Genomic DNA, 16,651 nt, shown 5'->3' on the forward strand with positions numbered 1-16,651 from the left:
GCTTTGTAATTTTCCAAATCACAATTCATTTCCCAGCGGTCTTCGAGACGCGCTTTGTGATTTACCAAACCACAATCCAGCGGTCTTTGAGACGCGATTTTCCAAATCACAATCCATTTCCAGCGGTTTTCGAGACGCGCTTTGTAATTTTCCAAACCGCAATCCATTTCCAGTGGTCTTAGAGACGCGCTTTGTGATTTCCCAAACCACAATCCATTTACAGCGGTCTTAAAGACGCGCTTTGTGATTTGCCAAATTACAATCCATTTTCCAGCGGTCTTCGAGACGCGCTTTTTTGCAATACAAACTACCTTGTGATTTTTTTAACACTTTATAAGGCAGACGAATCTAAACAACAAATTAATAAAAACAACAATAGGACACAATGTTGACATGGTATTAAACTCAAATGTATGTTTGTTATACGTTAAACAGTTCACAAACATTGAAAAATTGGTGGCAATATAGTTGCCACTGCCTGGCAAGCTGGAAAACAGGCAACAACAAAAACAAATAAAAGATTTTTAAAAATTGGGTTTTACGTAAAACCAGTCAAATCAAGGCGCGTTACATTTTTTGGTGAAGAGTTCTAATCGGAAAACATTATTATTTATTTATTCAGACTAAGGCCAAAGTGGCCTGTGCGGTATATAAGAGTCTTCTCCATTCGGCTCGGTCCATGCCCAGACAACCAGAATGCATTTATAATAGAATTGTTTTTCTGTTATGTGATGCCTATGCGCACAAATTTCAACGCTTATCAGTAGCGAAAACACTTTTTACGTACAAAAGTGGAGGCGATATAAGTGTATTTCTTATCCGACGTTGCACGGAAGTGTATGCGATGTGCACGATTTTTATGCGAGTTTGTTCGTTATGCATTGCGATGTAGTTTGTGATAACAAACTCTGTTTGACAGATAATCCGATTTCATGTGAGTTTGATTGCAGGAATATGCGATGTCAACAAATGAAGCTGGAATAAACTCGTAAAATAGCCTACTGTGCGGGAAAATTTATAAATAAACTGATGAGCTTTGCACAACAATGCGAATCTGATGAAACTTGGATCGGTAAACGATTTTGATCGTGCATTCTTATGCGATGTGTGGTTGTCTGGGTGGCTACCGTCGTCAACCACGCAGTCTACGAAGGGTCCGTAAGTCATCTTCCACCTGATCGATCCACCTTGCCGCTGCGCACCTCGCCTTCTTGTGCCGGTCGGATCGTTGTCGAGAACCATTTTCACCGGGTTATTGTTCGACATTTTGGCTACGTGCCCGGCCCACCGCAGTCGTCCGATTTTCGCGGTGTGAACGATGGATGGTTCTCCCAACAGCTGATGCAACTCGTGGTACATTCGCCTCCTCCACGTACCGTCCGCCATCTGCACCCCACCATAGATGGTACGCAGCACTTTCCTTTCGAAAACTCCGATTGCGCGTTGGTCCTCCACGAGGACTACCGGTCTAATGAGCGTTTGTAGATTGTCGGTTTGGTACGGCGGCGAACTCTATTCGACCGGAGCGTCTTGTGGAGTCCAAAGTACGTACGATTTCCAGCCACTATACGTCTCCGAATTTCTCTGCTGGTGTCATTTTCGGCAGTCACCAGTGAGCCCAAGTACACAAATTCTTCTACCACCTCGATTTCGTCACCGCCGATGCTAACTCGCGGTGGGTGGCTCACATTGTCTTCTCTTGAACCTCTTCCTATTATGTACTTCGTCTTCGGCGTGTTGATGACTTGTCCGATCCGCTTGGCTTCCCTCTTCAGTCTTATGTAGGCTTCCTCCATCTTCTCAAAGTTACGTGCCATAATATCTATGTCGTCGGCGAAGCCAAATAGCTGGACGGACTTATTGAAAATTTTACCACTCGTGTTAATCCCAGGGCTGGTAGCGACTGAAGCCACTCAAAATAGTGACTTTAGTGACCAAAGCTGACGAAAAAAGGGACCAAATAGTGACTTTAAGTTGCAGAAAAAGTGACCAAATAGTGACTTACAATTTCAGTTGCAAGTTCTATGAGACGAAATCAAGCGTTTTTGGATCGAAAACATCTTTCACTCACCACTCTTTTCTCTTAGAACGAACTCAGAAGAAAAACGAAAATCGTACTCGCTAACTTTTATCTACTTAGTGACTAAGTAAATTTGTATTGCCTTCTCTTTCAACCCCACGGAAATTTTACTCAATATCTGTAAAAAGCAGGACAATTCAAAACTGTGAGTAGTCTGCAAGCAAATCAAATTTTTACGCCACTGGAAGTGAGCGAAATATGGTTATCACTCTTAACACCTGTTTTTCTTTTCTGAAAATTATTTCTCGGCGAAAATCTTCGTGAATGAGCATTCTCTTCTCGTGAGAATGAGTGAAAATTTCGATCATTGGATTAGCTGAGCACCTACTTAAGAAATATGCAGAGAACTCTACGATTTGTCATAGGTGAAACGGATGTTTTTTGAATTTCTGGTGCGACAGGAACAACAGTACGGATCGTTTTAGTAGAAAACGATACAAAAATTATGGAGATTCATGTACAACGAACCTGGGATTGAACCCTCGACCTCCTCCTTGTAATGAGGACCATGCTATCTGAACTTTTAAAAAAATTTACTCCAAAATACGCAGGTTTTCCGACTTGCTGTACGTATTCATGAACGATTTTTGCTATGGAATTCGACAGCACATGCGCAATCTTCAAAATTGAGGAGACTTGATCATCGCCTTTCTATGATATCTATGATACTCAATAAATATTTTTTAGAGCAAACCCTTCATTACATCTGTCAAATCTACAAAAAAAATGGCCGCTTGAGAACAAATTATACTTTCTTGAATTTTTTAGACAAATTTTATGGATTCCCAATTAAGCCCTTATTTACTCAAGCAAATGTAGGGCATTTATAGATCTTATTGATGATAGTATTTGAAGTTTAAATATTTTGATTTATAAAATTGTTAGGCTAGGGTAAAATGTGCTATTTTAGGGGAACTGTCTCGTTTTCCAAACAAAAAAATTCAGCACCAATTTCGTTGCTTCTATTTGCTAACATGCGTGCTTACTGATGAAAAAATCATAACAATAAGAAACAAATCAAGGAGCAGTAACCCTATTAAAATAGAGGAGGTATGTACTGCTAATACATCAATGAAAAATTATCCATCGCAACCGACACCAGAACGACAAAAAGACAAAAAAATGCGCCCATTTCTTTCATGCATATTCGCAGACCCACCGGCAGTTCTACCGCTGGTGACTGCATGTTGTCGCTGTGTAGGTAAAAAGCGAACGAACGAACGAAACGAAAATGCGCGAGCAAAAAGCACGTCAGTACGCGCTGCTGTCACAAATTGTATTGACTCGCACACGGCAGGCACTGCTTCTTTTATACACAAAGAAAATCTTCCGGTCCGACCCGAAGGCCCGTGACATACCGAATTCTGATGTCCGTGTTAGGAATGCACGGGATTGGTTACAAAAATCCATCGAAAGATAAAGGCGCTAGTAGCGTTCAAAATATTCCCTTCCAGCGTAACGCTCTCGATTTCCAAAAATCTAAATGACACCCAGTATAGTAAAGAAAGACGTAAGTCCTACGTCAAAACCCGAAATCAACAGGTCTCCTGCTTGCATTACTGTACACGCTAACTTGAAATAACTCAGTCGCTGGGTCGTTTGCAGGGAATCAATTTTTCGTCGATGCGCATACGAAACAAACGACAAAAGAGAACCTACGACAAAGCTTTGTTTTTGTCGGAGATAATAATGACAAAGATCCGAAAAAAATTGTCCACGACAAAAAAGAAGACAATTTTGTTGCTAACTTTTTATTCCGTTATTTTGCATTCTCTCTAGAGCAAATTTCGGTTTTATGCTAACGTAGTTTCTACTTTCATGGAAATATTCGAGAATCTAACGCTGATTACAAAAAGTAGCCGCGTATTCTCGAAAATATCAGAGCATGTAAGGCAAATGATTCTTGTCATATTATGTTCAGGTTCTGACAAAGGCTTGTTGCAAGCAGGGTTGCCATTATGCCAGATATATCTGGCACTGCCAGACTTTTTGGCAGCAAAAAGAGAAAAAGAGAAACCACCCAAAATGCCAGACTTTTACAATTTCAGACATATTTTTTTTTTTTAATTATGACCTACATGAACATTTTCAAACATTTCTAATGAGTTATTCAGTTATTATTTTCATATTCATTCAATAACTGATATCTGACCGCAAAACTCATTTTTGAATCAATTTTAATCTTTTAAAAATAAAGTGAAGGTATGGTTTTTGCGGATTGCGGTTTGGCCATGCTGGTTTCCAGAAATCGGTTTTGAAGGAATCTTTCAAGGCTTCTTTGGCGTAATTTCTTGCGTTTCGAGTTCTGGAAATGCTTACATTATCTAACAATGATCCCAATGAATGTAATCATTGTCTAGGTCCATGATTTATCACATTTCCTGGTTATTCGACAATTCGGCGTCCTTTGGGAAGATCCGAAACATCATTAAACTTCTTTTGATGGACCCTCTTGGCCACCGGAGGTCCTACGGATGATTTGGGGCATACGTAAAAGTGAAAAGTTTATAAAACTCATCCGTCTCTGAAAAGCGAATGATTGATTGGTTTTTATGAGTCTAAGTGACCACCAAAATTCCTCCGGAAAATCCGGAACCTCTGTAAAAGTGGTAAATTCACGATACTCAGAGCGCAATTTTGTTCAAATCTTTTCATTATTATACTCTGAGTAACAAATGCTTGTCTTTTCCCCTTCTCATGGGCTTGTTACGCTCCGGAAGCCATGAGATGAAGTTCAGAAGCCGTTCCCATAATTATTTATATTCTTTTTTATAATTTTCAGATATTTCATAGCTAATCTAAAATCTAACAATCAATTCAATCTATTTTTTTGAATTGTTTAAAATGGTATGATTTCTAAGAATCTCATCAAATTGTTTAAACGAATATCTAAGGCGGGAAAAGATATTCTTTTCAAGAAAAAAAAATGATAAACATAGAGCAAAAGCAAAAAGAGGGTAAGAACAGAATTTTTTTAATATTGGTAATAGAGATGGGCGTTCAGATCAGGAACCGGTCAAATGATCCGGATCTCTAAAGTGAGTGAATGATTCGTGGATCATTTTTTAAAAGACCCGGTTCACCAGATCAGCAAATTATTTGACCATTTGTAAGGAAATAATAAAATAAAAAGTTCATTCTTTGTAGTCCATACGCTTGTAAACAAGAAAGGGTAAATAATTGTCAGTACGGTTCAAAAGTGTAAGCCAGAATGACGAAGGTTTCACTTTTCTGCATTCTCCTTACGTTTTGTTCTAAGGATCCGATCCAGTTGAAAGATCCGGATCATTAGAATGAATGACCCAGATCTGATCCGTTCATCAAAGTGATCCGTTTTGTCCATCTCTAATTGGTAATAATAATTAGTATTAGATCACATTTTTAGTTAAAAACTCTCAAATAAAAAAAAAATATAAATTTATATTAGAAACTTAAAAAACACCTAAATAAAAACTAAAAAAATGCTAAAGACGAATTTCTTTGCCAGATTTTTAATTTGTAGCAAAAATGAGTGGCAACCCTGGTTGCAAGGTGCGTTTGTCAGTAACAAACTCTGTTGATGACAAAGGGTATATTGTTAGGCTTTGCTCGAATATTGATTCCCTGGTCGTTTGTACTCGGATTTTTCTGATATTACCAGTTGTCAAAATCGCTTGTACGGTTACCCAGATTTGAGTGAAGGTACCCTTACCCATATTAGAGTAACCACGGTTTTGCCGAATCTGGGTCACTTTGACATAATTTTGGGTAGATCCAGGTTAGCGTGTATACCAATTTATAAATTGTGACGTAAAACACCTTCAAATAGCTACTGGTGAAATGCCAATAAGAACAGCGAGTTAAATGGCTGGCGAAGTTACAGAGCGATCATTTTTCAAAGGTCCGTAATTTCATTTCCGCCATGAACAAAGCATCTTCCGATGGATACATAAAGCCTTTTAAAAAAATCGTAGTCAATAGTTTCAAAATAGTTGAAAATAGTGACTTTTTGCAAGAAAAAGTGACTTTAGTGACTTGAGGTCGAAAAAAGAGTCTTTTTAGTGACTAGCCCGAAAAAAGTGACCAAGTCACTAAAAAGTGACCCGCTACAAGACCTGTAATCCCTGCTCTTCGTATTACCCCTTCCAAAGCGATGTTGAATAGCAGACACGAAAGACCATCACCTTGCCGTAAGCCTCTGCTGGTTTCGAAGGGACTCGAGAATGCCCCTGAAACTCGAACTACGCACATCACCCGATCCATCGTCGCTTTGATCATCCGTGTCAGTTTATCCGGAAATCCGTTTTCGTGCATTAGCTGCCATAGCTGTTCTCGATCGATTGTATCATATGCGGCTTTGAAGTCGATGAATAGATGATGTGTGGGCACTAGAGTGATTCAAATTTTGACTTTTTGGTTCCCCGATGCTTAAATGATTGCATTTCCCATTTTAATGATCCTCCCAAATTTTTAGCTAATTTAGATGTAATTTGAGTGAGCACGAACAGTTTGAAGTTTGTATGAAAATCACTATGAAAACAGTAACTTTTGTGGAAAGCCGTTCCCAACTCTTCCCATTAAGCTCCAAAAATATATAATTACATTGACAACATAGGAAATCAAACAAGGTAGTGGATCGTCTTTGTTGCGAAAAAGTTTGATGCTTGCAAGAAAAGTTATTAAGAGAATACAGAATCGTGGTAAATTCATTCTAACGCGTAGAAGAATAACATAAATATCAATAACGGACATTTTTGTTTCTTTTGTAACTTGACTTTCAAACGACAAATCGCTTTGCAACAACAACTGCCTTTCAACTTAGGAAATATTCTATGTAGTCAGCGGGTTGATTGCCATTAAATAGTTCATGGGCAACCTCACGGAACGATCTTTCACATAAGGGTCGATTTTCACAGTAATTTGCATGCAAATATCAAATGACGTGTGCACAATCAAATTACATCCAAAATTGCTAAAAATTTAGGAGGATTATTAAAATGGCAAATGCAATCGTTTAAGCACAGGGGAGCAAAAAAGTCAAAATTTGAATCACTCTAGTGGGCACGTTGTATTCGCGGCATTTCTGCAGTACTTGGCGAATGGCGAACACCTGGTCCGTGGTGGAGCGTTCGCCCATAAAACCCGCCTGGTACTGCCCCACGAACTCTTTTGCAATTGGTGTTAGTCGGCGGCATAAAATTTGGGAGAGTACCTTGTAGGCGGCGTTCAGCAATATGATTGCGCGGTAGATGCTACAATCCAGCTTATCGCCCTTTTTGTAGATGGGACACACGACACCTTCCATCCACTCCTGCGGCAAAACTTCCTCCACCCAAATCTTGGTAGTGACCCAGTGCAGTGCTCTAGCCAGTGCCTCACCACCGTGTTTAAATAGCTCTCCTGGTAGTTGATCAACCCCAGGGGCTTTGTTGTTCTTCAGCCGGCCAATCTCCTCCTGGATTTCCTGGAGATCCGGAGCCGGTAGAATTATGTGCTGCGCGCGTTCCCCCAGGTCCATCACCATACCGCCATCTTCGTCTGCCACATCGCCATTCAGGTGTTCTTCGTAGTGCTGCCGCCACCTTTGGATCACCTCACGGTCGTTCGTAAGAAGGTTCCCGTTTTTGTCCTTACACATATCAGGCTGTGGCACGTGGCCCTTACGTGAACGGTTTAATTTTTCATAGAACTTTCGTGTGTTATTAGCGCGGTACAGTTGCTCCGTCTCTTCACGGTCTCGATCTTCCTGCTGGCGCTTTTTCCTCCGGAAAATCGAGTTTTGTCTGTTCCGCGCCTGTTTATATCGTGCCTCGTTCGCCCTCGTGCGGTGTTGCAGCAATCTCGCCCATGCTGCATTCTTCTCTTCTACTAACTGCTCACATTCGCCGTCATGCCAGTCGTTTCTCTAATCCCGGGGCACCGTGCCAAGTGTAGCGGTTGCGGTGCTACCAATGGCGGATCGGATATCTCTCCAGCCATCTTCAAGAGACGCTGCACCTAGCTGCTCTTCCGTTGGGAGTTCCACTTCCAGCTGCTGCGCGTATTCTTGGGCTAGTCTACCGTATTGTAGCCGCCCAATGTTAAGCCGCGGCGTCCGACTTCGACGCGTGTTGTACACCGTCGAGAGTTTTGAGCGCAGGCATACTGCAACGAGGTAGTGGTCGGATTCAATATTCGCACTGCGGTAATTGCGGACGTTCGTTATGTCGGAGAAGAATTTACCGTCGATTAGAACGTAGTCGATTTGGTTTTCCGTTTCTTAGTTAGGTGATCTCCATGTGGCCATGTGGATATTTTTGTGGGGAAAGAAGGTGCTTTGGACTACAATTCCGCGGGAGGCTGCGAAGTTTATGTATCGTTGGCCGTTGTCATTCGATACGGTGGGCAGACTATCCGGTCCGATGACCGGTCTATACATTTCCTCCCTTCCTACCTGCGCGTTCATGTCACCGATGACGATTTTGACGTCCCGCAGTGGGCATCCATCGTATGTCTGCTCCAGCTTTGCGTAGAACGCTTCTTTCTCGCCGTCGGGTCTCGCTTCGTGTGGGCAGCGCACGTTGATGATGCTATAGTTGAAGAAACGGCCTTTAATCCTCAGCTTGCACATCCTTGCAAGCCGGTTCCCAGCTCGTTGGTGGTGCCACAGCTTTGGTAAAAGGTAGCCGCTCGATGCCCGCTTTTCCACACTTTCTGTCCTGTCCTGCAATTCATCGTAGATTATCCTGTCGCAACCTGCGAAGCCTAGCGACTTGCAGTTCCATGTTCCAAGCTTCCAATCGTGATCCTTTATTCGTCGCCTAGGTCGTTGCCGTTTTTTTTTTTTTTTTTTTTTTTTTTTTTTTAACTAATTTTATTTGCTAATTATCTAATACATGCATTCATCTCTTAGACTAGGTGTTCCGTGTTTTCTTAACACTATCATCCTTATTTGCTATGTTATATTTTTAGTTATTATTAATACATTTCAATTGCCTCTGGCAGTTACGATATTTCCTCTGGTTGAATTAAACCATGTAGGAATTACAATGTTTTCTACTTAAACTAAACTTAACCTAATTTATACTAAGGGTACAAGAGGTACAATAGAAGATTGCAACGATTTTTGTCTAAAATTGGAAATTATTTTGTTGGACATTTGTTGCAATGTCTCAATATTAGAAATTCTATGAAGTTCATTGGTACTATACCACGGAGGCAACTTCAGAATCATTTTCAAAATTTTATTTTGAATCCTCTGAAGTGCCTTCTTTCTGGTATTGCAGCAACTAGTCCATATTGGCACAGCATACAACATGGCTGGTCTAAAAACTTGTTTGTAAATCAAAAGTTTGTTCTTAAGACAAAGTTTTGATTTTCTGTTTATAAGTGGATATAGACACTTAATATATTTGTTACATTTGGCTTGAAGGCCTTCAATGTGATTTTTAAAAGTTAATTTTTGATCTAGCAGAAGTCCTAAATATTTAGCTTCGCTAGACCAATTAATTGGAACCCCATTCATAGTGACAATATGTCTGCTAGAAGGTTTCAAATAAGAAGCTCTCGGCTTATGTGGGAAAATTATAAGCTGAGTTTTGGAAGCATTCAGGAGAATTTTCCATTTTTGCAAATAAGTGGAAAAAATATCCAAACTTTTTGCAATCTACTACAAATGACACGAAGGCTTCGCCCTTTGGCTGAGAGACCTGTGTCATCTGCAAACAAAGATTTTTGACACCCTGGTGGTAAATCAGGTAAGTCAGAAGTAAAAATGTTATACAATATGGGCCCCAGTATGCTGCCTTGGGGAACACCAGCTCTAACAGGTAATCTATCAGATTTAGAATTCTGATAGTTTACCTGCAGTGAGCGATCTGATAAATAATTTTGGATCAGTTTAATAATGTACAGAGGAAAATTAAAATTCATCAATTTTACAATCAAACCTTCATGCCAAACACTATCAAATGCTTTCTCTATATCAAGAAGAGCAACTCCAGTCGAATATCCTTCAGATTTGTTGAGCCGAATTAAGTTCGTAACTCTTAATAACTGATGAGTGGTTGAATGCCCATGGCGAAAACCAAATTGCTCATCAGCAAAAATAGAATTGTCATTAATATGAACCATCATTCTATTTAAAATAATCTTTTCTAACAGTTTGCTTATTGAAGAAAGCAAACTGATTGGGCGATAACTAGAAGCCTCAGCTGGATTTTTGTCCGGCTTCAAAATTGGAACAACTTTGGCGTTTTTCCATTTATCTGGGAAGTATGCCAATTGAAAACATTTGTTTAATAAATTAACCAAAAGGATAAAGAGCTCTCAGGAAGTTTTTTGATAAGTATGTAGAAAATACCATCATCACCCGGGGCTTTCATATTTTTAAATTTTCTAGTAATAGATCTCACTTCATCCAAATTAGTTCCCAACGAAGGGTCAAAAACATTATCTTGGTTGAGAATGTCTTCGAAGCTTCGTGTAACCTGATCCTCAATTGGACTAGTGAGACCTAGACTAAAATTATGGGCACTCTCGAACTGCTGAGCAAGTTTTTGAGCCTTTTCGCCATTTGTTAATAAAATTTTATTTCCCTCTTTAAGCGCTGGAATTGGCTTTTGAGGTTTTTTAAGAATTTTCGTTAATTTCCAAAAGGGTTTCGAACTGGGATCCAACTTCGAGACATTATTCTCAAAGTTGGTATTTCTCAGAATAGCGAAACGTTTTTTTAATTTCATTTTGCAAATCTCGCCAAATAACTTTTAAAGTAGGATCGCGAGTTCTTTGGTATTGCCTTCTTCTCACATTTTTAAGACGGATCAGTAGCTGAAGATCGTCGTCAATAATAATGGAGTTGAATTTAATTTCACATTTAGGAATTGTAATGCCTCTGGCTTCGACAATTAAATTTGTCAAAGATACGAGCAGGGTTGTTAATCGATAAATTATCGTCGTTAATTTAACGCCAACTTCGATAACGATACCGGTTGTACGATGATGCTTCGTTGACGATAAAGTGAGCGTTGAATCAACGTTATCGTTATCGAGCATTCGTTAATTTATCGATAATTATCGAGTTAACTGTAACATGTACTACAGTTAAAAGTACAAATATTCACTAGTTGGGTTTGCAATATCTATTTTAAATATTGTATCGCCGTAGGGGCTGTCCATATACCACGTGGACAGGTTGTGGTCAGTTTTAGATACCCGCCTCTCCCAAATTATACAAAAATTGTATAAATCCTGAAATTGAATTGGGATTCAAGGAGGTCACCGAGTTGACAAAACAAATTTCTTACAGAGTCACAATTTATTACAGAGAATCTGAGAGCATTTTTATTCACCCTATTTTTGTTTACGGACGAACGAAACTTTCGAGCGAATGCAGCTCGTTCGAATCGTTTCCCCATTTGATTTTCCTGGCGTAAGCGAGAATGCGCATCAGTTTTCGTCCGAAAGCGCGTTCGAACGTAAACAAGAATAAGGATGAATGTCTGATTAACAAAACTTCTATTTGAAGATCCAGATCAGTTAAATGATTATTTTATGACTCACAGTGTAGACCAATCCCCTTAGCCTTACCGAATCATATTGAATAGGAGACAAGGATAACCCACCAATATATTGAGAGTATATTTACTCGGTACTGGTGCTCTATGTCTGGAATGCAGCACTACAGATCGGTGCATCAAAAAAGTCCTAGATCGAAATATATTGCCGAGGGGTTCCGATTCCAGCTGAATATTCTTGACAAAGGAAAGTCATTATGTGCTCTCAGTAAATCCGCCTGGGTAGTGCAAATTTCCGCTATCTTTTTATCGGAGCACCTATGCTGCATAGTGAAAAAAAAAACACTTAACCACCAACAGAACACCTCCTTTCCCTTCGTTTCATAGAGTAGCAGGCATTTAGTAATAGTTCTAGAGTGCCCCGCTTCAATTAACTCTGGTAAACCAGCTGCAAACAATTTGTTCCTTTCTCAGCTTCTGTCAAAATTTTACACCAACTTTGTTCGTGTAATCTAGTAACCCCATTATCGCAAAATTATCGAGTTAACTTACGTTAAATTATCGAACTCCGATAATAGTTCAGTTGATTCATCGTTATCGTAGCAATCGATAACGTTGATCACAATCAACTTTATCGGCGATAACGATAAATCAACGATTAACAACCCTGGATACGAGAGCATTATCAATATCACTTTTGGTATCGAGAGGAATATCAACATCAAAATTCCTATCGATATACGTTTTATATAAATCCCAATCAGCTCTATGATAATTAAAAGTAGAGCTGATTGGATTATAAATGGCTTCTTGTGAGATTTCAAATGTCACAGGAAGGTGATCAGAGTCAAAGTCAGCATGAGTTACCAATTGGCCACACAGCTGACCTGAATCCGTTAAAACTAAATCAATTGTAGAAGGATTTCGACTGGAAGAAAAACAAGTTGGTCCATTGGGATATTGAATAGTATAATATCCCGCAGAACAATCTTCAAATAAAATTTTACCATTGGAATTGCTTTGAGCATTATTCCATGAACGGTGTTTGGCATTGAAGTCACCAATTACGAAGAATTTTGATTTGTAGCGAGTCAGAATTTGAAGATCAGCTTTCAACAAATTCTTTTGCTGCCCATTGCATTGAAAAGGCAAGTAAGCTGCAATGAAGGAAAATTTTCCAAAATTTGTTTCAACAGAAACTCCCAAGGTTTCAAAAACTTTGGTTTTGAATGAAGAAAATAATTTATGTTTGATACGTCTATTGATGACAATGGCGACCCCACCACAGGCGCTGTCAAGACGATCATTTCTGTAGATAAAATAATTTGGATCTCTTTTAATGGAGAGTCCTGGTTTTAAATAGGTTTCTGTTATAATGGCAATATGCACATTATGAACTGTTAGGAAGTTGAATAATTCATCTTCCTTACCCTTTAGAGAGCGGGCATTCCAATTTAGAACTTTCACACAATTATTTGGATCCATTGAAACGGAGTCCGATAACAATTTTTTGTGTGTACTTTATACCAACCTGAACAGCTTCTGGAATGGTATTTGCTTTGAACATTGCATCAATCATGTGATGCAATTGTTCAGTTAAAAATCAAAATCGGAAGCAGTCATGCTACCTGAATCGGCAACATGACCATTATTTCCCGTTGGGACATGGGTATAAACCTCATTTTGAGAAGAGAAATTTTGTCTACCAGCAGCGATGTTTGCATACGTAGGTACATTCGAAAAATTGGAATTTACTGAAGTGCTTGCTACCCGTTGACGAGCGGCAAAATTTGTTTGTGAATTGTGGTGGGTATGAATTGCTCGACCGGTAACTGGTTTCGAAATTTGAGCGTTTGAAAAATTTCTACCCGTCGAATCTGGGATCCGATTGGAATTTCCCGTCATCAATTTTGCACGGGAATTCAAAACTTTTGCGTGAAGGGCATTCCCAGAAATTGGATTTATGGTTACCCCACAATTTGCACACTTAAATTTATTGGAATCTTCTCTCTCACAGGACAAGCGTCCTTGGCGTGAGAGGTTCCACCACAAATCATGCATTTAGCATCCATGTGGCAATGTTTGGTTCCGTGACCCCACTTTTGGCACTTACGGCACTGAGTGGGATTTTGAATTTCCCCAGGCCTGCGGAAATGTTCCCATGTAACACGGACATGGGACATAATACAGGCCTTTTCCAAACTTTTCATATTATTTAGTTCACTTTTGTTAAAATGAACTAAATAAAATTCTTGAGAAATGCCTCTTTGGGAAGTACCAGAGTGGGATTTCTTTTTCATCTTAATTACTTGGACTGGTGAAAATCCAAGTAATTCAGAAATTTCAATTTTAATCTCATCCAGTGATTTGTCATCACTGGGCAGACCTTTCAAGACGACTTTGAACAATCGCTCAGTTTTGTCGTCGTATGTGAAGAATTTATGGCGCTTCTCAGTTAAATACTGGAGAAGACGTTTGCGATCGTCAAAGGATCCCGGCAAAACGCGGCAGTCACCCTTCCTAGCTATCTGAAATGAAACCTTGATCCCCGAAGGTTACTCAAGATTTCATTCCGAAAGCCAGAAAACTCGGCAACAGATACCACAATTGGCGGAATCCGTTGTTTCTTCGCATGAATCGAATCACCTGGGCTAGAAGTAGATTCGATTTCCTCAAATTCGTTATTAATCAAATCGAACTGATTGCTCAGTTCGATGGGAGAAGAAATAATGTCAACGTTAGATTTAGAAGGAATATCTGAAGTCTCCAGCTTCCTTCTATTTTTTCCGCGCTTGGGCAGGACGGTCTTGAAACCTTGTTTCTTAGCAGGAATTGGAGAACTCAGAGACTCACCCTTCCTCTTGTTTTTATTAATACTCATGGTTGAGCGTGGAGACGTGACCTTCTTAGAGGTTTTTCCCAGAACGGTGTCCCTGCAGGATTACCACCGCTTGTCGGAATTTTACTTCCGCAAACGGGTCCAACGTAAAACGAAGGCACGGGTCCTTGCAAAGATCGTAACGGGATCAGTGGGTAGAAATAGCGCTAAGAAGCACCGTTGAAATTAAAATAGCTTCGGGTAGTATTAAAAACTTCCTTCCGCAAAGAGAAAGAACCGCACAGCACGAAAGCACGATGCGGTCTCGTTGCCGATTGTATCGAGTCGTATTATCTTCTATGTCGTTCGTAATAGTTGTTTTTAAAGGCGGCTTATTGGGCCTGCGCAAACCTCCTGTCTCGACGGAGGGCCGTCGTTTCAGGGCTGTTTAGCGTCCCACCTAACACCAGTACTTGGGCTTGTGCGCTTTGAGCGGCACACGGTCACTTTGGCGGAGCCTACTTGCGGATTCATGCAGCTTTTTATAGGAGAATTAACAGGGCCCACTGTCAAACCCCACCACATCCTAGGCAGGCGCCACAATTCGCAGATGGCCTGGGGAGGGATCGTCAAGCCCTTGGACATAGTCCCTGCTGCCCCCGAGAGGATTCCCCGCCGAACGCAATTTGTTGTGAGCAAATCGGCTAAAAAGTGAGTTAAACTTTTTACGCGGTTTTGTATATAAATATGGATTTTGGCCTTATCATCTCCGATTCGGCCTTAACGGGTCCGATTCATACAATTTTCAATAGGGCACTGCACGGACTGCTTTGTCTCTTACTCACTGGAAAGAAATTAGAAAACAACAAGGCCAAATCCATGAAGTCAGATTCCCGGTACCGTTTTTACGGAAATGGCCATATCTCTGCATAGTTTAGATGGATTCTCGATCTACAGCCACGATTGGTCGTCGTATTCGTTCTTGTTTTTGGAGAAAGCATAAAACATGATGGAAGTAAACGTCACATAAAATAACAAGCAGTGGAAAAAATGCATCTTGAACATACCCTCGGAAAACCCGGAACATTTCCGGTGGCCAAGGACCAATCTCAGGTTTTGCAGAAGGACAGATACTAGAAGAGTGTCCGCTTCTGATGGTCCTAGTTTTATCAAAATCGGATTATTATACGCAAAGATATGCTGATTTGAATTTCGACATAATTTTACCTATCTCAACTTTTTTGTCTAACCCTGTACATGTTCTGTGTAATCATTGTGTTGTTTATATTTAAATAGTTCATGGGCCAGCTCACGGAACGGTCTTTCACATAAGGGTCAGTTTTCACAGTAATTTCTATACAAACTTTAAATGACGTGTGCACAGTCAAATTACATCCAAATGTGTTAAAAATTCGATTATAAAGGCATCGGGGACAAAAAGTCAAAATTTGAATCACTCTAGTATGCACGTATGTATAGCAGTAAGAAGACGCTGAATTTATTTTTTTAGAGATCAGATGAATATATGCTCAGTGAGAAGGAAATAGGAACAGTTCCCCTACGATTTACCTAACGCTACTTATCACCGCCACTATTCAAAAGTTCAAATAGCCATTAGTTGGTCCAGGTTGGAACTTCTCAACACCTCTTTAAAAATCGTTTCTTTTCTCGTATAATAATCGAGTGGATTTCAATTATCGATACACTAACCGATGCATATCAGGAATTACCCATCCTCTTGGGAGCGAAAAGAAAAACCTCAACAATTGTCCTTCCCAATCAAACCGGGTAACAAGGTCATGCATAAACAAATTTTCCGATTTTTGCGCACAGATTTCGGCAGGAAATTTGATATGCTATCTTGTGTTGAGCACCGAACCGACACGACAACGCGATGTAGACCTATATCCTCATGAGAACTGCTGCGTTCCACACAATCCTGCTCGGTTGGCGAATGAAACGAACGCCGGCGCTGCTGGCTGCCTAAGGCCAAACGAAAGGCACGAAACGAGCATCATCATTACGGGACGAGAAGACTTCCGATACGTTGTGCCGCGTCCTTTGTTGTCGCAGAGCCACCCGAGACACGAGTCAACCTGAAACCCCGTTTGTGATGTGGATGGAAGTGAACATTCCCCAGAATCTTAGAGCCAATTTCCTCTCTCTTATGTGAGGGGGGGAGGTATTTTAGCTGAAAAGAAATTTCGCCGACGAATGACTCCGGGCGTGCTGATAAGTGTAATGCATGACTGTTGTTATTCTGGTGGAATGTGGCCAATT

At 40.2% G+C, this 16,651-nt stretch overlaps 1 protein-coding gene across 1 annotated transcript in view; it reads left to right on the forward strand.

Annotated features, from left to right (window-relative positions):
• Positions 1–16,651, forward strand: part of LOC134225952 (exostosin-1-like) — a 601,093-nt gene that overhangs the window by 553,445 nt on the left and 30,997 nt on the right.

The sequence above is a fragment of the Armigeres subalbatus genome, chromosome 3 (assembly GCF_024139115.2).
Source record: "Armigeres subalbatus isolate Guangzhou_Male chromosome 3, GZ_Asu_2, whole genome shotgun sequence".
Lineage (NCBI taxonomy): Eukaryota > Metazoa > Arthropoda > Insecta > Diptera > Culicidae > Armigeres > Armigeres subalbatus.